Raw genomic sequence first — 21,011 nt, 5'->3', positions numbered from 1 at the left:
GGTATTAGTTGCATATCTGCTCTGGGATAGGCAGAAAAGAAAACCACCCATCAGGTATGAGGGTAGGACTGACCCTTTGAATCAAATGCAGCATGTTCCAGATGGGCCCAAAGGGGACCAGCAAAGCAGATGTGTGGCCTGGTAGGAAGTGGGGTAGCAAGCTAGGAGCAGCTTCTGAGGGTAAAAAGCAGCTGCCTGTTGCTGGAAGATGACACCAGTTTCCCGTTTCCCCAGCTAAATAAAACAGGAGGAAAAAAAAAAGAAAAAAACCAACCCAAAAGCCTCGCTTCCCTCTCCCCCCCACATACACTCAGTCATGTTTGGCAGGAGAGATTCCTGGCTGCTTTTGTAGACATATATTTTCAGCAAAAGCAGTTAAGATGTATGGCCTCCTTGCGTGCTTTAGATGACCACACCCTGGCCTGTTCACAGGACTGGCTCTCCCTCCCCTTTCCCCAAATCCCGTTTGAAGTCAATTCTGGGTTGGGGTGGTTTGGAGAGTATACCCAGAGTTCCACATGCTAAAACTACAGTTTGCACAGGAAGTCTGCACTGCTCCCAGTCTTGCTTATGAATCCTGGGCAAGTGGAATGTCCCCCAAATCTGGCATTTTTGGCTTTCGTTTGTCAGGTTTCTCCAGGCTCTAGGTCAATGCCTGACACATGGGTGGTGCATAAACCGCGTTAGCCAAATTAATGTATGAATAAGTGGACAGAGTGGAAACGATCCTGGACACTCCTGGGACAGGGCCATGGACCAAGAGAATCTGGAGGTTGGGGAGAGTGGCTGGGGTCTAACCTCAGGACTATCACTACCTAGAGCTTTGTAACATGGGCAGATCCAGGTCTCCCTCCTTTTCTGGAGGCAGGATAGCCTCAAGACTTTCCTCACTTGGTGATAACAAAAAAGAACAAAGAGGGTGGCCTCCTTGCATGCTTTAGATGACCACACCCTGGCCTGCTCAGTAGGATTCCATGGGACGGTTGAGAGGGTGGAATGCTTTTTAGCATCCCAAGGTCAGGCCAGGGCCAGAGGCATACTCATCTTTGGCCATGAAACTTTTCAGGTACATTGGCTGCCTCAGGGATCTGCCCTGGACTGCATTGGGGTTGGTCTCACACTTATTCAGAGACATGAACCCCAGGCTTAGCCAGGAAGGGATGTGGAAGGTAGATAACCACATTCCTCAGATCTTAAGGGGTGGTGGACCCAGCAGCGTAGATCCGGCAAGCCTGGACAAGCTCACCAATCCAAATCCTGGAGACATCAGGCTGTTTCCTCTCGGCCAATAAAAATGGTCAGCACAGAGCTGTCTGTGTCCAGCCTATCATGAGGACGAGCTCCCTACTCATTATTCAGCATCTGTCCAATCAACTGTGCCATGGCTGCCACGTCACCAAGGTAGGTGTTCTAGCCGTAGTCGCTGGGCAGAACAGTTGCCTCAGCGCGACTGCGCAGCTCTCTTTGCTGCGCCCCTCCGCGTGGTCTGTGTTGGAGCATTTTGGTCTAGTCAGGCTGGGTGTGGTCGGCCTCATTTTGGATTACTTCGGTGTGCTTCTCCTCGGCGTGGTTACGGTCTTGTACACCTTAGTGTGCTTTTCTCAGCGTGGTCCTTCCCAGCGTGGCTCGTCTCGGCGTGGTTTTCATCAGCGTGATCGTTCTCTGCGCGGTTTTTCACGGTGAGGTCATAGCAGCCAGCCATCCGCCTCAGCGTATTTGTTCACAATTCTTTTGGATCTGCCTCTGCTCGGATCACTTGAGCGCTGCGTCTCAGTCCCGATCAGCCATCCTCAGTGTGATTTGCTCAACGCGATCCTCCTCAGTGTTTCTTCGGAGCCTAGACCTCCACGGCGAGGTCGTCTCTTGTTTTGTCATGGTGGTTGGCACTATGGTCCGGTCTGCCTCAGCAATCGGCTCACTTACGTGTGGATCTTTTCAGCCCGGATCACTCCAGCGCAATCGGCTGCCTTGGCGCGTTCCACTTGGCTTCTCGACCTTTTTTGTAAGCCGGCCCGGTTCTCTCCGTTGGTTTTCTTCAACATGCTTCTTTTCCCTCAGTGTGATTCTACTTGGAGAGCTTTTCTGTTGAGTTTGGTTCTTCCTTTTCTCTGCATGGTTCTCCTTGGTATGTTTTTCTCTCAGCGTGGTTTTCTTCTCTGAGCAGTTTCCTCAGCACTGCACAGGTCGCAGGTCCGCGTGGCCGCGCTGATAGCCTCCACGCGGCAAGCGCGCAAGGCTAGAAGCGGAGGCGAATCTGTGCCGCGCATTCCTGGCTGGGACTCCATCTTCGTTTTGCCGCAGTGGCTCCATACTCGTTTTGCTGCTAAGGCTCGGTCCTCGTTCCACGGCTGTGGCTCTGTTCTCGCTCCCCCCTCCCCCCCTCCGTGGCCTCGTCTCCGACCACAGCTCCATTTTTGTGGCCCAGGCTCGCAGAAGCTGGGGTGGTCTTGAGGCCTTTTGAGCCCCGAGGTCGGTCGAGTCCCAGGGTGATTGGCCTAGGACACCGGCTCTGGCCTTCGGGTTCTAAGCCCTGGGCTGAGTTGGAATGCACTCCCCGGAGCTGAAACCAAATCGGGCCTGGAGACTCCTGAGCTTTGCAGCCCGGTATGACCAGCACCAAGGCTGGGAGTGGATGGAGTACGCGTTGCTGTGTGGTGGCTATTTTAATGCTGAGAGTGAGGGGCTCCATTTGGCATGCCGGGGGGAAGGGTACCGCCGAACTGAGTCTGGGGAAGGCTGCTTATTCAGAGTTTTGAGTTGAGTTGAGATCTGGCTCTTGGATCCGAGTTGGTGTGTGTATGTGTGGGTCTACAGTGGTTCCAAGTCCAGAGTAGAGTCATGATTGGAGTTGGAGAGGGATTCGGGCCTGGAGCCGAGTCAGAATTCAGGTGTGGAGTACAACGTGGTTGATTGGAATCTCGGGGTGGAGGCCACAGTGGTTGCAGTGGTTCTCAACCTTCCTAGTGCTGTGACCCTTTAATACAGTTACTCATGTTGTGGTGACCTCCAACCATAAAATTAATTTCATTGCTACTTCATAACTGCAATTTTGCTACTGTTATGAGTCATTATGTAAATATCTGTGTTTTCTGATGGTCTTAGGTGATTGCTATGAAAGGCTTGTTCAAGCCCAAAGAGGTCACGACCCACATGTTGAGATCTGCAGGGTCAGAATAAGAACCGAATTGGGGACTAGCAGAACTGGGAGTTACCTCCAGATTTTCAGTTGGAATTTGATTCCCTCCTGTGGTTTTGAGTTGAGATCCAAGAGGTTCAGGTCCCTGTTGGGGACTGGACTGAGGGTTTCTAGTTATATTCAGGACCTGACTTGAGAGTACAGTAAGAATTAAAGTTGGTTTTGAGTGTGAACACAATGTGGTCTGAGTTAGGGATCAGGACTGAAGTATAAAGAGTCTGGTTTTTAACAAGTGGGAATCACATTTTGAGAAATGGGGGATAGAAATCTTTGTCCCATGTGGGCCAGAGTTGATTTAAAAGACCAAGGCCAGGGCTCAAATCTTAGTCCTCCATTTTGTTCTTCTTGCTGGTCACATTCCCTTTTCTGTAAAATGGGGATGAGTGCTTTCCACTGGAACCTTTCTGGCATAAAAGGGAGTAAGTAATTATTCATCGAGGTAAAAATACTCTTCTCTTATAATTATTAAAAAGTATAAAAGATTTCTTAATAGTAATTTCTCAATAGTAATATTGAGAAATATTACTATTTAAATAATATGTTAAATGCACAAATAATATGCATTCAACAGTCTTTTCTCATTTGGCGTGCCCATTGTTAGTCACTACCAAAAAGTAACGTTTTCTGTCCTGTTCTCTAGTGGTGGCCCCCACCCAGCCACGGCCTAATACACAGCCATCCTCAGGCAATACTGTTGAAGGAAAGCAGGCAGGCAGGATTACCCAGATTTCTACGGTGTCTCAAATGATCCATTTCTGCACCTGTTTTCCAGATACTTACTAGGAGAAAAATTTAAAGGATTGGATTGCTTGATTATGGTTCTGTTTTAATGTGTTACCAAACATACTGAAGAAAAAAGTGGATCTGTTTCGGGGTTTATGCTCCAGCTAGAAGGATCTTTTAAAATTGCAAATCAGAGCATGTTCAGATTCAAATAAGGAGAGCACAAATAAAGAAAATTATGAGGCACTTCCCTGGTGAATATAGATGAAGGTCCATGTACAGTATTAACTAACTGAATCCAACAGAATTTTAAACAACAGTTCTTAGACAAGTGGAATTTCTCCTTGGAATGTAAAGATGATCCAATATCAGAAACTCTATCCATGTAATTCACAGTATTAAGAATCTGCAGAAGAAAAACCATATGGTTTTCTCAATGGAGGCAGAAAATTTATATGATGAAGTTTGACGCCTATGTATGCATTTGAGGGGGCTGGAAGGACATTACTTAGGAAGCCAAAAACTAGAAGAGAACTTCCTTAACATGATACAGTGTATACCCAAATTTAACTTTTCAGTAAACTTGAGGGAGAAATTGTATTATTCCTGGTAAGATAAGGAACAGGCCAAGGGTATTATCCTAGCCACCTCTTAATGCAAGAGGTGGAGATGTGAGGCTCCTGTGGCAGGAAGAGTGAAAACAAATTACTTAGAGATAATAGTATTATTTGTATTGGGGTTTGCAAACATTTTGATGTTACAGCCTTTGTGCACTTAAACATTAGTAAGCCCCCCTCCCCAAATTTATTTAAGATGGACTATATTTATTGGTAGTTATAGTCTTAGACATTGAAATTATGTGCTTAAAAACATTAAAATTATGTGCTTATACATAAAGCTGTATAAGCACATATTCCAGTGAGGTCATATCTTTGGAAAACTGACTTTGTGAGAGTCAAAATAGAGAAGGCAGATGAGGTCTGAGAATTATAGAGATACACTTATTCCTCAGACTTTCTGGGACCTTTCCTAAGAGGATCTGAGAAGGCTTCTTGAGAATTTCTTTGGACTTTTCTTTGAAAACTGCTGAGCTACCTGAAAGACAAGGTTTTGCAGCAGAAGAAATATGTGGATGTATACAGTATATCCAAACAAACAAACAAACAAATTAAGAAAACCCACACTTCTTTATAACAATAGTGATTTAAAAGATGTAAGAAGTACACTCAGATACAGATTAGAATAGTAACAAGATTGTCCTGGTCTAAACATTTTTTTTTTTTTTTTAAAGATGATGTTTATGGGAAAGCTGTAAATTCCCGTTGGAGATAAAGGAAGGTACTTGGATGTGCAGACACATCCGTTTTCTTGGATGGGAAAAGTTAGCATTAGAAACCTCAGTATTTTGCAAATCTATAAATTTAGTTAGATTGCAGTCAGACCTCTAGTTGGAGGGTTTAACATTTCTTCCTCAAAAATGTATGTGGAAGAAAAAGATGTCCAAACGCCAAGTGAACTTTGTAAAACATTCCATGGCTCAGCAGCCAGAAGGGTGGACTGACAGAGACCCAGAACAGGGCTCAGAGAGCTCAGCCCTGAGTCTGGGGAAGGTGACATGTGATCAAAGTGGCACCACATATCAGTGGAGCCTCCTTGGAAGATGTTAAAAAAAAAAAAAAACAAGTAGAAGAGAAACATCTTGTGGACTTCGGGGTCCTTAGGAAACAGGGAGCTCCAAGCTGGAAAGTAAAAGGTAGTTGCTATTTGTTTAGTAAGAAAAACTACAGAGAATATTTTCTAGGGTAGTATGGAAGTCTTAAGCAGGACAAGTCTCAAGACTAAAATTTATAAACCTTGAATCAGTGATGCAAATTAAGGATTCCTATGGAAGAAATCCACCATGGCCAGTGCCACTATTTCCATAATTGAAAGACATGATTTACCTTGTTATCCTTTCACATGTGTAATTCTGCCCATGACAAATTACAAGATAATCGGAACACTAAAGCCAGGGAGCAGCAGCTAAGATGATGCAAAATCAGAGAAAGGTAAGCCAGGAAACTTGCAGTAGGGCTAAACCTGCAGTAGGGCTACCAGTAAAGAGGTGCTCAGACTTAAGTCACCAGAGAAACGCAAAGTGACATTGATTTATTTATTTTTTCTGAGAAGCCTTAGAAAGTAGGATAATGCCAAGTGTTAGCAGAAGGTAGGGAGCAAGTTTCCCTGCCTGCCGCAGGTGAGAGGGGAGACCGACACAGACATTCTAGAAAGCTGGCCAGCATTTTTTCCTCAAATAAAATATTTTATACCTGCGGCGCAACAGTTTCCCTACTGAGTAAACATGCTGGAGCAGTTCTCCCCCAGAACAAGGAGAGGCTGTGTGTGCCTGCTCAGCGCAGCATGGCCTGGGGGTGGTGGGGTGGTGGGCATTTGGCTCCGGTTGCTGTGGGTAGAAGCAGGGGACTAGATGTACACTTCACAAGATGGAAATGCATGGCAACGGTGCTGAGTGACACAGACAGCAAACAGAAGGAGGGTTTCAGTCCCTGCCTTGGTGTTTCAATTCAAATTACACCCCTTCCAGACTTGCGCTAACAGAGCATGCCATCCATACGTACAATGATAAAAATAAGCTACCCAGAGCAGCTGTCTGAGTGGAAGGGAGTAGGGGATTACAGGATGGAGATAGGATGCAAAAGCACGGAAGGAGCAGAGTGGGACTTTTAAACAGACCCTTCCTCGGTAACCATTTTATGGGCCAAAGGCTGTGATTTACTCTGTGTGCTATATACCAGGACCCAAGTGCCAAGTATGAAGGAGTGAATGTGCACCCATCTCTTGCCTGCCAGATACCCTCTGTAGACTCCTATTTCTAGGAACATCAGCTTTTTACAAGGTTGGCTTGCCCTGTACTCTGACCATTTCTTCCTCTCTTGCTGAGCTTGAGCTTCAGCAGCATTCTCTGAATGTGTTTATGTGATTTATGCATCTGTGCACACGTGTTCTAGGTGCATGCATGGGTGGGGTCCAGAGGTTGATGCTGGGTGTCTTCCTCTATCACTTTCCTCTTTCTTTCCTTCTTTCTTTCTTTCTTTCTTTCTTTCTTTCTTTCTTTCTTTCTTTCTTTCTTTCTTTCTTTTTTTAAAGATAGGAGCTTTCACTGAACCTGGAGCTCACCATTTTTGTTTTGACTGGCTGGCCAGTGACCTCCCATCCGCAGCCCCCACCCCCCTGGAATCTTAGTGTCCGTAACCTAGCATCCCAGTCATGTGCTGCCATACCTGGATTTTATGTGCGTGCTTGGGATCTGAACTCAGGTTCTCTTGATTTCCAGCAATCACAATTCCCAGTAAGTACTGTAGCCATTGAGCCATCTCCCCAGCCCAATACCAACATTCTTTTATTTTGTTATATCAGCAAAGTATTCCTCCGGCTTCAGGGTCTTAAGGTTAGTCACTCTGCTTGGCTTTTATTTTTCCCATAACTCTCATATCGCACTGGAAATGCCTTTTCTGACCTGCCATATCAATTAGTCTTCTCAGCTAATTGCTACCTCAGTCTCTGAAACATGGGCTACACTGTGGTATTCTTGTCCTTGGGTGTGTCCACTTAAGTTAGCTGCCTGTCTCCTCCACATAGACGGGAGGTCCTGGGTGAACTTACAGGTCTTCTCTGTAGGGTTAGCACTCCGCAGGCGTGTCACAGGCTTCTGGTGAGTGGCTTCATTGATTTGTTGGATGAAAGGAAAGAGCAGGCCAGGAAAAAGTGTTCTTCCACTTTCAGAATTCAGTGAGAAAGTAAGTGGTGGGGGTTTCTTAACTGCCACCTTGGGGTTATTTGGTGAAGGATGGGGTGGGGAGAGGGAGGGGTGCTCTGTGTTGTAGTATGTTTAGCAGCCTAAATGGCATTTACCTAGTGGAAGTAATCCCTTCACAGTTGTGATAACAAAACCTGCCTCCCAAGGTTACCATATAGCCCTTGGGGTGGGGGTGGGGATGGGGGTGGGGGCACTCCCTGCCAGGCCTGCCTTAGACTGAGTTCCAAGGAGCTGGAAAGCCTTTCTGCTTTAAACACAGGGTCCTTTAAACACAGCAGACTCTGGCCTTTATCCTGCCATGCACTAAATCCGTGCCCTTATGGTCCCTATGAGGAAGACCCTGGCCTATGCCTATATAATAGAAGCACCCCCATCTCTGCTCATTGGTATATATGTTGGCAGGTAATCCTGTCCTCACAATGCATAGGATTCCATTAAAATCTTTACAACAATCTTAAAACAAAACAAAACAAATCCCTACTTATTGTTATGTCTATGAGTGTCTCGTCTGTATGCATGTATGTATACCATGTGTGTGACTAGTATCCCTGAGTACAGAAGAAAGTATCACATCTGGAAACTGGAGTTTCAGGGGGTTGTGAGCTGCTACATGGGTGCTGAGAAACAAATTTAGGTCCATTCCATAAGAGCAGCAAGTATTCTTAGCCACTGAGCTATCTCTAACCCCAAGTACAACAGCCTTTTAGCCGCAGTGCCTAAGTTGTGAACAGCATCAGCACCTGCAGCTTTACCAGCTTGGAGATGGCCCAGAAAGGAGGCTGGGTTGGGTCTTCTCACCGCTGCCAGTTAGTACAGACTAGTAAGTGGCTCTTGTGAACAATGGATCCAGAAGTTTACAGTACACTTAGGAGGAGAAGAGGGTTTGCCTCAGAGAAGGCTGCTTGGGAGAGTAAGTGGGTGGCCTCTAATACTGGGTTTCCTCTCCCTGTGCTTGCCTCTGATATCAGCCTTTGCCATGATCTTCTATGCTGCCTGGCCCCAGAAAGTCTGGGTCAGTGGCCAGAGTCCAGACTCCCAGGGTCCTGATCAGAGTCCTCAGGAAGGCCTGAGAGATTAGAGCATAGAACTCTCCTAGCCTCTCCCACAAGGGAACTGAAAGCTTCCCTGAGCCTTTCCTAGGGACTGAGACCCTTGTTTGCAATTTAAATGTGCCCTCCTTTATGGAAGAATCCCAGCTCCTTGAAGAGCGTTGAGCTCACCCTCCCTAGCAGTTGTAGCCTTAGCCAGGGGAAGAAACTGATCTAATGGGCCTTTCTCCTAATAATGCTAATTGCGGCAATTAGGCTCTGAGAATAGAGAACGGGCAGGGCTAGGCCAACTAGTTTGCCCTTAGCTCAAATCTAGGTCCACTACTCAGGCTGCTGTCCCGGTTGACTAAGCCCCATGAAGGTTCTGCATGAGCAGAGGTTCAGCAGAGGATGGTTGAAGCCTTCTGGCTTCCAGGGGCAATTACAGTAGATATGTATCTGAGCTCGTGTTCAATCTAGTATCCATACAGGTGACTCCAGGCTTTTCCATGTGACCCTCCCAGAAGAGGGTCTAACTGGAGCATAAAGATGGTTTGAATTAATCAACAAACCAATCCACCCTCTCCCCACCCTCTCCTCTCTCTCTTTCTTTTCTCTCTCCTCTCTCCTCTCTCTCTCTCTCTCTCTCTCTCTCTCTCTCTCTCTCTCTCTCTTTCTCTCTTTCTCTCTCTCTCTGTGAAAGGGGGGGTGGAGGGAGAGGGAAAAGATGAGCAGGGGAGGGGGTAAGAAGAAGAGTGAGCAGGGAGCAGGGGCAGGAGGTGAAGAGTGAGCAGGGGACCAGGGATAAGGGCTTATCTGGTCTGGCAGGAAGTTAGGTTTTAAAGCATATGGCTTTATGGATTAAGAAACCATGCCTTAGTATGGCCAATTAGTAGATCTAATCCCCTCAGCCCCCTAACATATACCAAAGGATCAATGTTTCTTCACTCTGCAGAGTCTTGCTTACGAAGCACTCTGGGTCCTGTTCTCTCTGGGAGCTGGGAATCTGGCCTGATGGAAGGAAACACAGCACAGGCATAGGCAGCCTGAATGCTTAGTTATTCAAAGACTACACCATAGCTGACTTTGAATCAGTATATAGTATCTGCACGGTACAGAGCCTTTCCAGGAAGTGAATTATGTGTGGGAGGCAGGGAAGTGATTATTGCTCCATTTTATAGACTCAGCCATTCCACACATACTTGTTGAAAGTCCACCATTCATCGCACAGCTGTCTCCAGGAGGGAATTTTACAGGAGTCAGGTCATACTTGTCCTGTGGTGCTTGTGTGTTGTTATACACTGAAGGGAATATTCTTTGAGGGCTGGAGATAGAGAAAGGACTCTTAGGAACCAGCCAGAACTCATCTGGGATCCTAGTTAGGCACCAAGACCAGGAGGGCACTGTGGAGGAGGGAACGCGAGAGAAAGAAGCTAGCTTTCTAAAACTGGGTACAGAGCTGCAGGCCTTGCTTCCTGAGAGGATCTTGAGTTTGTTCTGAGACCACTGAGAGCTGCTAAGGGTCTAAGTTCCCATTCCATTTAGATCTCATTCCACTCAGGGAACTAAGTGGAATCCACAGTTTAAAAGGCTCTTTCTTGCTGAGTGGAGAATGAACAGGAGGGGAATGGAGGTTATCCGAAGGAGGTGTTGTGGCCTCGCAGAGGAGTGACAGTACAGAAGGAGGGAATGGGTAAAGGAGGTGAGCAGCCTGGCTTGGTAATGGACTAGTTGGGTCAGCTAGGAGAGAAGGTGATGGAAATGATTCCAAGGTTTCAGGCTTATGCTACTGGAAGAATTTTTGTTGGGGGCAGAGCATGAGTTGGGGGAGTGGAATATGAAGTAACAGATACGGTGGGTCCAGCCATCGGAAAGCTAGTTTTTGTCTGTCCAGGAGCTCCTGGTGCTGAGAGGAGGGACTAGCATAACGGAAAGAAGGGTAGCACTACTTAGTGGGTGTGAAACTGGGGACGGAGCCAGCAGGGTGGCAGGGGATGGGTGGACAGAAAAGAGAAACCCATTCTTGCAGAGGTCACATGGAGTCAGTGTTCTAGTCTTCTGAGGGTTGGCAGTGGACAGCAACCAGCCTAGAATGTGCCTCCTGCCAGCGTGACTATGACACCTGCCTTTCTCTATGACTAGAGAGAAGTCCTTGTTTCTCAGTGGTTCTGTTTTCTCTCTGTGTCCACAGAGAGAGAACATTTCTCCACAGAATGTGCAGGGAGGGTCACCTCCCTCTGGAGGCCTCGTCCTTGCTAAAGTATTTCATAATCTTGGAACGATGGAAAAATCCTTCTACCCATTTTAATGCAAAGCTGGGCAAGCTTTAAAAAACAAATGGCCTTGAATAGGCTGAGATGAAAAGCAAAGAGGCTGCCAACATTAGAGACTTGGGGGAGGGGTGTGCAGTGGGCAGGGAGATTTTGGGAGGCTCCAAAGTTAGCAGTTTCTGAGCTTTACTGCTCAAACCTAGAGGCCCAAACCAAACAGAGCAGGTCCAGGGTTCAAGGTGCAAGGGGGCAACAGCCCTTTGGTGGAAGATGTCTCTTTCTTGTCATTGTTCCTGATTAGCTGTTCAAACAGCCTTCACAGATTCTTCAAAAAATGGTTAACTGTGGATCCTCTATATCTTTTGCTTGGTAATTTTTAAACACCGCTGAGCCCGAGCGCCCCTCCCAGAGGCTCAGAGGCCAGAGGCCAGCACAAACTCTACACCACGTCTGCCTAGCCTTTACCTCATGTGTCTAGGAATGATGTACATTAGAGTAGAGGCTCTGATGCCTCCCTCGCTCAGGTGCCAGATCAAGGCTTCATCCTCTGCCCTTTGCCCAGGGTTTAGTGGGGTTTGCTAATATTATTTAATTCCCAAATGAACCTTTCAGGTCAGCAGAAAAGAGCTGGGACTGTATGGCAAAACCTGGATGGAGAAAATGGCTCAAACTGTTAAAACAAAAAAAAAAAACAGGCTCCCAATGGTGGAAGGGAAGCTCCCCCTCCTTAAGGCCAGAGGTCAGTGTTCCCATTAATCCTTCTGCCAAGGGATATGTCCCTAAAGGTTCTAGGGTCACACCCTATCCTTAACCACTCAGGACTTCTGAGAAATGGCATTTCATACCTACATGTACTGCCACAACTGTACACAACCAAGTGCACACACATTCATCGTGTTCCCAGCCAGGGCCCAAGACTGAGTCTCATTCCCATTCCACCTTCTCTTAGCCTGTATGCCATCTGCCTTGTGATAGATGCTGAGACCTACTTAGATCCATGGCTGTGCCTGATGTCTAAGGACCCTGCCTTCTGGTGTCACCCACTTCACTCTAGCTCTCTGTGATGCCAGCTTTTCTACGGGAGGCAGGCAGGGAGCCTTCTCAGCCAGCCATATGTCCTATGCCAGACAGCCATGTGGGCAGCTCCAGTGCTTGCCTTGTGGACCTCCTGTTCTATGGATGGGATTTAGCACTCCCAAGAGCACCACAAGAAAGGGGACAGCAAGCAAGAAGAAACTCAGCCACATAGAAGGACTTCTCTGAGGCCACTGGGTGCCTGACAAGAGTCCTGCTTCTGGGGAAAGCAGTGCTCCATGTTTGTAGTAGAGCCACCTTCTGTCTTAACCTTGGCGGAGAGTGTTCTTGGACTCATGCTTCCATAGAAGCAGTCTGGGTAGGGGTAGAGAGGCAGCTCCTGTTTTCCTGGCTCTGTGCTTGGGAAGTCACAGCTCTCACGGTTGAGAAAGGCAGCCCAGGTTTAGAGCAGTTGGAGGCCATCCCTGAGAATATAGGGCTGGATATAGAGGTGTGGGTGCTTATAAATACCATCCTAGGTATATGGAAAGGCCACAGGCCACCATGATAAGGTACCACTTCCCTTTCCTGCCTGGTGGGCTGTTTCAGTACCAAATGTCCTGCTACTAATTTGGTATAAACAAATGGGGCCTGATCTAAATGCAAAGAACTGATGCCTCTAGCAGCCACTCCTCTGCCCTGACTTTCCTCAGTGGGCCGTATGTCTCCTCTTGATTCTGTTTCTAAAACCACCTAAACTGCAAGAATCTGGAAAATAGCCGCTATAGCAGATATTTATGTTCTTCTGATCTGCCATTCATTCTGTTCTTCCCATAGAGGCCTAAATGCTGAGACACTGGGCAGAGGGCAAGGAAAGGTACTGCCCAGATCTCTCCAGAGGCTGCCAAGATGTGACAAGGTTGTAGTTGAAGTCTTTAGGGACATCAGCCGTATATGATGCTGTCCTCCTCTTTGCCTTCTTCCTGTGGGGTGGGCTTCTTCCCATGGGGCACTTCTTCCCAAAGCCACATGAAAGGCCTTAAGTTCTAGAGGATTAACCTGAGGATGGCACTGAGTTGCAGGGTGCGGATGAGAGATTATTGTAGAGCTGGTAGAACCCTCCATCTGCACGGCTGACTTCAAGCTGCTGCTGGGCTTAGCCCGCTGCATCAAAGTCAGCCAGTTACACAGTTTGCACATAAAAGGGAGAGTGGAGGGCTTAAAAGCCTTCAGTGAAGACAGGCAGGCATTCCACCCTCTTCTCAGGCACAAGAGCCACCAGAGGAGAAAGTAACTGCCTCTTAAAGACACGGAATCACCCTTACACCCTGGTTTAGGGTTTGAAGACTACAGCCTTAGTCACAAGCCTAGTGAGGCACCTGTGTGGCGAGATCCTCCATATGCATTCAGCTCCCTGCCTTGTATTTTGTTTCCCTGCCTCCAGTACCTATGTTTTGGGGGGGCAGGCTATCTGGCGGTTGGGAATAAGGAGATAGTATTTGGTATGACAGCCCTGAGGAAACTGAGTCAGGCTGCTCAGGTTGGATTCTAGCTTTTAGTCTAAACAATGGCTTTATACAGTGCCTTTCCTCCAGTCCTCGCAGCCTTGTGTGAATACATTTAGAGGAGACCCTCCTTCAGCCTCCCTGAGAATGCTCTGGAAAGACCCAGGAGAATCTATCTTGCTCTCTTGTCTCCCGACTCCTGCCTTCCTCTTTGCCCCTTGTTGCATCCCTTGCCTGACTGCAGTATACTGTGGTGCCAGAAGTACCAACTTCTCAAGCAGAGCCTAACCCAGCTTGTGCCTTGCAGAGGGCAGAGGGGTGCTTGCTGACCCTGCCCTCATTCAGGGAGACTTCAAAGGGAAACTGGAAGCATTCCTTGCTGACCCCCAGTGAGTGGGAGAGAAGCAGCAGCTTGGCTCAGCTGGCTGGGTTGGGGATTTTCCATCCTACCAATGATATCCACGTGATACCCCACTCTGGCTTTTGAGGAACCAGGAACTCTGAGGAACCAGGGTTTGATTTTCAACCTGTTGGTGCCGTAAAGGGCTAGGCTCTTTGGCTTTGGGGCATTGCCAGCCACTTGAGGAGCTTCCTATTCTCAGCTTCTTCGTGACATGCTGACGACTGGTGTGAAATCTTAGCCTTAAGGTCCGGCGAGATCTAGCTTTGTGTGGGGAGATTACAGTTTGTGTGGGGACCCAAGAAAAAGTAGAGAGAAGATGCCTGCCTTTTCTCTATCAGCTGTTTACCCCTCGGGCCTTTTGTGGAGTGCACACGCCAGCCTCCGTAGCAGCACAGCACAGCCCAGGCTATCCTAGACTGCTCCAAGTCCTCAAGCAGAGTACAGTGAGACCTGGGTGGGGATTCAGCACCTCCCGAGCTGAGGGGGGCAAGAAGCCCAGAAATAGAAGTCAACATTTATGCTAAACCAGGGTACCCCCCTTGACTAACGTGGGCTCTTGGCAGCTTCTGGCTCTCAGATCTCTACCTACAATTTGTAGGCTAAATACTCTACACTACTCAGCGTATCTAATCCTGTCCCTCAAGTGTTAGACTATCGGGTTTCCCTCTGAGTCACAGCAACCTTAGGCCTGGTCATCTTCCTTTTTTTGTGTTTGTTTACTAGGACGAAGTACCAGGTGTACTCTGAGACCAAGTGTCCATGAGATCCTTATGGACCTGGACTGGGTTATCCCCACCTCCATCTGGTCACCAGATATAAATACATGAAGGCCTCTGTCCAAAGAGTATCTCATCTCAGAGTCCCTTTTTGTACTTTTTGGGGATGTGCAAGGGTCCTTACTTGACAGTGGTTGGGTTGGGGTACAGGGTTATAGTTGGCAATTACTGGTCCTGGGCTAAAAATGAGGCCCATGATGTAGAAGTTTTAGCTTACAACTTGAATTTGCCATCCTAAAGAGTCCCATACATGGCATAACATATCTGTTCTGTGTAACCTCAAACTGGGTCTGAGAGCAGATGCTTTGATGAGGAAAGCAGTATCCACAGCTGTCTCTCCAGCAGCATACTGCTAAGAGGTGAACTATTCTGTGGGCTTTATGTGAGATGACTCTGGAGATAAATGGTGGTGGTAGTGGGCTTGTTTAAAAACAATAGAGAAAACCTGACATTATAGAGTCTCTAAGCATAGGCATCAACATTTGACAGCTGGGTTGGGGTGTTGTGGCATTGTTGATAAGCCATAGTGAGCATGTTCCCCTTCAGCCTAGCGCTTACAGGATGGGCCAAAGAGAGTGCAGTATGATTTCAGGGATGTCCAGGGTCAGCAGCACTACTGAGATGAAGTGTGTGCCTGCCCCATCCTGTCAGGGTCTGGTCACACAACTAGGCCAGAGCAGGCTTAGATGGCAGGATTAGACATAGGGAGATCCAACAAAGGCACAGACAGTATCAGAAATGAGGTAGCAAGACAGGGCATAGACTCAAGCTTCCTGGGTTACTGTCAACGCCGGCTTACTCTATGATTATGCAAAAAGTGGAAACAAAATTCTTTAAAGAAACCTAATTACCAATGTGGATTTGTAGCAGGCTGAATTGTGGGAGGCCCTGGTGGAGACGGATTGAGCTTTGACAGTGACTGTGTCTTAGCTGAGGTCTTCCTTCCCACCTCTCTCAGCCAAAGCAAGTACTCAGTTGGGTCCCAACTCCCACAAGGCTCTCTTCAAGTACTATATTACAGATGTGGGGGTGGCCGTTACTCATTTTGGCCAAAGTTACTTAAGGGACACAGAGAAGGTAGACGTGTTGCTTTTCAAATACCTATAAGTAGAAAGGTGGAAGAGAAGGGGGAGTTTGGTCAGAAAGCCACAGACACCATTTGCTTCTCATCCCCACATGAAAATAGATGGTACTGGGGATTTACCCCATCTGCTCCTCTGTATCTTGTCTGTGGCTGGCCTAGGCCCTTATCTCACCACAGGCCACTTCAGAAAAGAGACGGCAATGGCAAGAGTGGGCCAGGCTGCGTGGACTGGGTAAAGTCAGTTAATAGACAGTGCCTGATTAAGAACTAGGTCCCATGGTGTGCCCCATGCTTCAAGGGAAGCCATTCCCTAAGAGCTGGTGTGAAAGATTTGAAGTGGCTGTGCCAGCTACTGAGTCTTCTCCTCTGAACCGTATAGTGATAGGCATGGGCAACATGAGCTGTTACTGCCCAAGCAAGGAAAGTCAGGTTGACAAGGAAGGTCTTTTCAATTCAGAGAAGGTAAGGCAGTCATCAAGCTTTGTCTTACCAGGATAATGTCAGTGTATATCCTTTGCCATTTGGCTCAGAAGACGCAACTCTGAATGATAGCTAGAGAGCATCACCTAACACAATCTGGCTATGAACACATTTGGGGTCATGGAGCAAAAGGCTAGCCCTGGAGGCCTCATGGATCCACAAGAACCCAGAGAGAGAACAAGGAGGCTCAGGGTTTTAGAGGCCTCTGATCCACACAGAGAGAGTCAGGAAAGTTATTAGAGGTATTCCCTGCAGCAAGATATGAAGGGCTAGCTATGGGAACAACATTTGAAATGCTGGTACTCCAGGGCAGTGTGTGTGCTGCTGGATAGCAGGAGGGTTTCTACTGATGCCTGAGGCTTGCTCTAGCTCATAAATCTCCACTTCTCCTTAGCACTGTGAAATGTTTACTCTGAACTAAGCCTCTGCTTTAACAAGTCATGTTTCAATAGGAAAACCTTCGTTGATGGAATCGAATGCAGTTCCTCCTCCCCCTCCCTGCCAGTTACCCATTCCTAAGAAAAGCACAGCCATTTGGCAAGCACCCAGAGCCTCAGGAACTAGCATTCGAAGATAGTAGTGTGGCGGATTTGATGGCCTCATTTACATAAAGGAGAACCTGGCCTCTCTGTGCCTGGTCTTGTCAGTCCTTCAAACTGACAGTACTGAAGAGTTGGGGACCTACGCTCCATCCTTTACTTCCAGCTCCATTACCCATAGAAGCCTTCAGTGGGCACTTTCAGACTTGGTGCTGGTTCATTCTTAAGACTGGCCTGTTGCTGTGCTTCGGAGTCAGCAGCCACAGAAGTCCTGTTGCCTCAGGAGAGCCTCGTTAGTCCCGCTAAGAGCGTATACACACAAATACATGGTGAGATCTACCAGCCCTAAGGCAACAGTGTGTTTTTTCTTTACTTAAACAGTAGAGTGGGTTTCCTGTATGGACCTAGTTGCCAGAGGTTGCTGCCCTGACCTAGAAATAGCTGCTGCCCCAAGCCTTGCTTTACAAGTTTTGTTTGTTTGTTTTTAAAAGATTTATTTTTATTTTATGTGTATCAGTGTTTGCCTGCATGCATGTCTGTGTATCACATGCATACGTGGAGCCCACAGAGGTCAGGAAAGGGCACCAAAACCCCTGGAACTGGAGTTACAGATCCACAAGTTCTTGATCTACAAAACCCGAGATGGTTCCTTCCATGTGAAACCCCTTCTAAGAGAATCATCTAAAATCACTGTGTTATATTGGTGCCTACATTTCCAGAATGGCAGGCAGAAAGGGGTGCATTGTCGAGAATGGTGATAAGATAGGTTCTGGTGGACTCTGGGACCCTAAGTCCCATGGATAAAACCCTGCCAGGGAGCTCTGAAGCTCTGCCGTCCCTTCAATATGTTCCTGGCACTAACATGGCCCAAAGCAGCCTTCCCACCCCCAGGCCGGGTCCTAGAGAGCCTAATTGATTGCATGTGAAACCTCAGTCATTTATGTGTTCATTTATTTCTTCATCAAACATTCACTGAAGGTTCCTGATGTGCTCCAAGTAGATTAAGCACAGAATATAAAACACTGAACAGAAGTGGTCAATGTCTGCCCTTATGGACCTTGAATGGGATCGACAGAAAGTCAGTAAACTTGTTACCACAAACATGCGGTTATACATTAAAAATGAGGGATGGGGGTGTAGTTCTCTACGGCTCAGTCTGAAGCTGAGAAATAGCTTAGGCACGCTTCAGCCTAAGAAATCAGCCTTAGCTTGTGAAAGGTGAAAGTCAGAGGAGAGCTTAGCATGTTTAAAGATGTCGCCAAGAAAATGTTACAGGGGCTGGGGCACCTTTGGCAGATCGACTACTCCCTGGCTTTGTGACCTGGGCCCTAGACTTGAGCACTCTAGTTTCAGTTTATCTCTAAATCAGAAATGATAGATAGTATTCATATGTCAGAAGCTGCTGTGAGGATTAGTGAGGTTATATGTATAAAGCTCTCAGCATAATGCCTGAAAACTCTAAGTAGTATTAGCACAGGCTTATTCTTCTCAGAGTGAGCATGTCTTCTCCTTAAGCAGTAGAGTGGTGGTTCTTTTGAAATACCCAGGACTCTCCTGTTACTCCTGTCCCTAGGACCTCTTCTGGATGAGTGGGGAGGCTATAATGGAGGCCTAGTATTCAAAAGAAAAGACTTTCCTTTACCTGTGTGCAGGATGTTGCACTGAGTTTTCTAGCTTCTTTCAGCTCCAGGAGCCTGTATTTGTCACATAGCAGCTTTGCTCAGCCTAGAACCAGCACTCAGAGCTATGGGAGACCAAAGCTGCCTTTTGGGGCTAAGTACATTGTATATGCATGTCCATCATTTGCATACACATTTGTAGGGCACAGCTGAAAATCTCCAGACATGTCCCGGGGAAGATGATGTTATTTCTAGGCTTCCTGGCATCCTGGTGGAGACCACCAAGAATCACTTCATACCCAGGATATTAAGGTCAACTGGTTCCATTGTTTCCCAGAGTGCTCACAACCACCAATCTTTCTCTGAGTTAGCTTAGCCCCAAGAGCCTCCTTTCACATGGGCGTGAGCAGTGAGTTATAAAACTAGGGGTCCCAGAGTTGGAGAGAGACAGGACAGAAGAGAATGGTTGTCCTGGAACTCAAAGAAGAGAGCATCCTGCTTCTGCCTCTTAAGTACTAGGTCTGCATCTAATCTACCTTCTGTCAAAGCTAGCGGGCCTTTCTAGCCTCCCACTCCCCCTTAACATAATATAAAAGCACCTTCTTTGGAATCCTCCTAGCATTGGGAATAGAATTGTAGAAGAATTTTCTCTTAGGATCGATCTCCCTCTGTCTCTCTCTGTCTCTCTCTTTCTCTCTCTCTCTTCCTCCCTCCCTCTTTCTCTTTCTCTCTTTCCATATATGTATGTGTGTGTATGTATGTATATATATACATATACACACCATCACATTCTTAATGACATTTTCTAAAGTCTCGTTGTAAAGTCTCAGTAAAAATTCCACTGGTGTGTTAATCTGACAATGCTACATAATAAAAGAACACATACCCAACAAACCTATGATGGCTAATGCAAAGCTCTTACATATTAGCCAAGAAGGTCTGACAGTTTAAAAAAAATATAGACCTGATTAAGATCATAGCAGGATACAAAGACACACACATAACATGGGTGAGCCTCAGAGGTGGGCAGAGGGAGGGCGTCATCTTCATTCAAAGATGATATGCTACTTGGCTCAATTCATGGCCTATAATGCCATGTGTGGTAGTACATGCCTTTAATTCCAGCATTCAGGGGGCGGAGGCAGGCAAATCTCTGAGTTTGAGTCTAGCCAGGGTATATAATGAGACCTTGACTCAAAGTAAACAAAGGAACAAACAAATAAATTTCAGTGAAGTATAGGCTAGTAGTTGCCAGGGGATCAGGAAAGTAGGGCTGGAAAGCATGAGGTACCATGAAGTGGCTGTACGTAGGGGCCCTTGAGGCCACAGATTCATTCTACAGTGGTGCTGTACCCTAAGCTTGATATGTTCCTATAGTTCTAAAGATGTTGCTAGATGAAACTGGTCAGGGTATAGGGAATCTCTTTGCTATTGTTTACAGGTGTATGTCAATCTATGGTTACCTAAGTGCTTAAAAAGTTACATCTCACTTAAGTGAGTAGTACACTTAAAAATACCATGTGAATTTAAAAATGGAAGAGAGAGATGGGTGGGCGGTTAAAGAGTTAAACAATATAGAGACTTTATAGTTCACTTGAGCACTTAGAACAGCTACTTCTCCTTATGAATGGACGTTTTTTATTTACCAAGGTAATTCTTCCTTCATCTAAACTGACAAAGTCAGTGGAAAATATCAGCACAAAAAGGAAGGTTACACACAAAGTTTAACTAGGTGAGTTATGCTAAGGTTTGTGAAAAATGTGGCATGTGCCATGATTCTGAAGCAGCTGTACCTCTCTGGTCTGGCCTCACCTCTACCCCCCCCCCCCAACATTGCTTGGACAATTCTTCTGTCAAGGTGAGAAAGGCAATGATTTCTAAGATTACACTCCCATTCTGAATAACCATAAGGGGCTGCATCTATCTGCCTTGCTTCTGACACGGATGCCACTCAGCCAGACTTCCCTCTCCATTGGCCTTGCTGAGCATGGAGAATTTGGGTTGTAGGTGATAAAAGTCGACGCTTTATGATGCGTAATGCATTTAAGGAGCACAGCAGCCAACCCACGGCGAACACCTTTCTACATGGTTCCATATTACATTTCACCCCTGAACAACTCAGGAAGAATGTTCTTTTAGTATGATTTTATAGACTGAAGTTCTAGAATGAAAGAAGCGGTGAAGCCTGGATTGAAATTTGGTCTGTGGCTACAGAACCTGCTTTTGACCATGTAGCATTTTAGTTGCACATCCTGAAATAGAAGCATCAGTCAAGTAGCAGGTGTGGCATTCCTCCCAGCCATGGAAAAGGCTGGAAAAACATAATTGGTCCAGGTGGCCCAGCTGAGAAAGGCACTGAGTCCTTGCTTTACAGATCATGCCGTGGAGCCATTTTTACCTGTATAGATTATAATAGCACTTTCTATTATAATCCTTCTTTATATGTTAAGATTATGGTACTTTTAAAAGTTTTTTTTGGGGGGGGGCAGTTTCTGGGAATTGAACCCAGGGCCTCACACATGCTAAGTAAGTGTGCTGAACTATACTTGTAGTCAAA

General features: G+C 46.7%; 1 protein-coding gene and 1 long non-coding RNA gene across 2 annotated transcripts in view; one reads left to right on the top strand and one right to left on the bottom strand.

Annotated features, from left to right (window-relative positions):
• Kcnq1 (potassium voltage-gated channel subfamily Q member 1) overlaps window positions 1-21,011 on the bottom strand; it is a 330,062-nt gene that overhangs the window by 132,109 nt on the left and 176,942 nt on the right. The window lies entirely within an intron of this gene.
• The window catches only part of LOC116103261, a 59,408-nt gene continuing 39,848 nt past the window's right edge, over window positions 1,452-21,011 (top strand). Inside the window, exon 1 of the long non-coding RNA XR_004123445.1 lies at window positions 1,452-21,011. This exon is cut by the window's right edge and continues 19,575 nt beyond it. This is a non-coding gene — a long non-coding RNA (uncharacterized LOC116103261).

This window comes from Mastomys coucha, unplaced genomic scaffold (assembly GCF_008632895.1).
Source record: "Mastomys coucha isolate ucsf_1 unplaced genomic scaffold, UCSF_Mcou_1 pScaffold21, whole genome shotgun sequence".
NCBI classification, from domain to species: Eukaryota; Metazoa; Chordata; class Mammalia; order Rodentia; family Muridae; genus Mastomys; species Mastomys coucha.
Note: the sequence above shows the minus strand (reverse complement) of the source record. Positions and strands in the feature narration are given on the sequence as shown.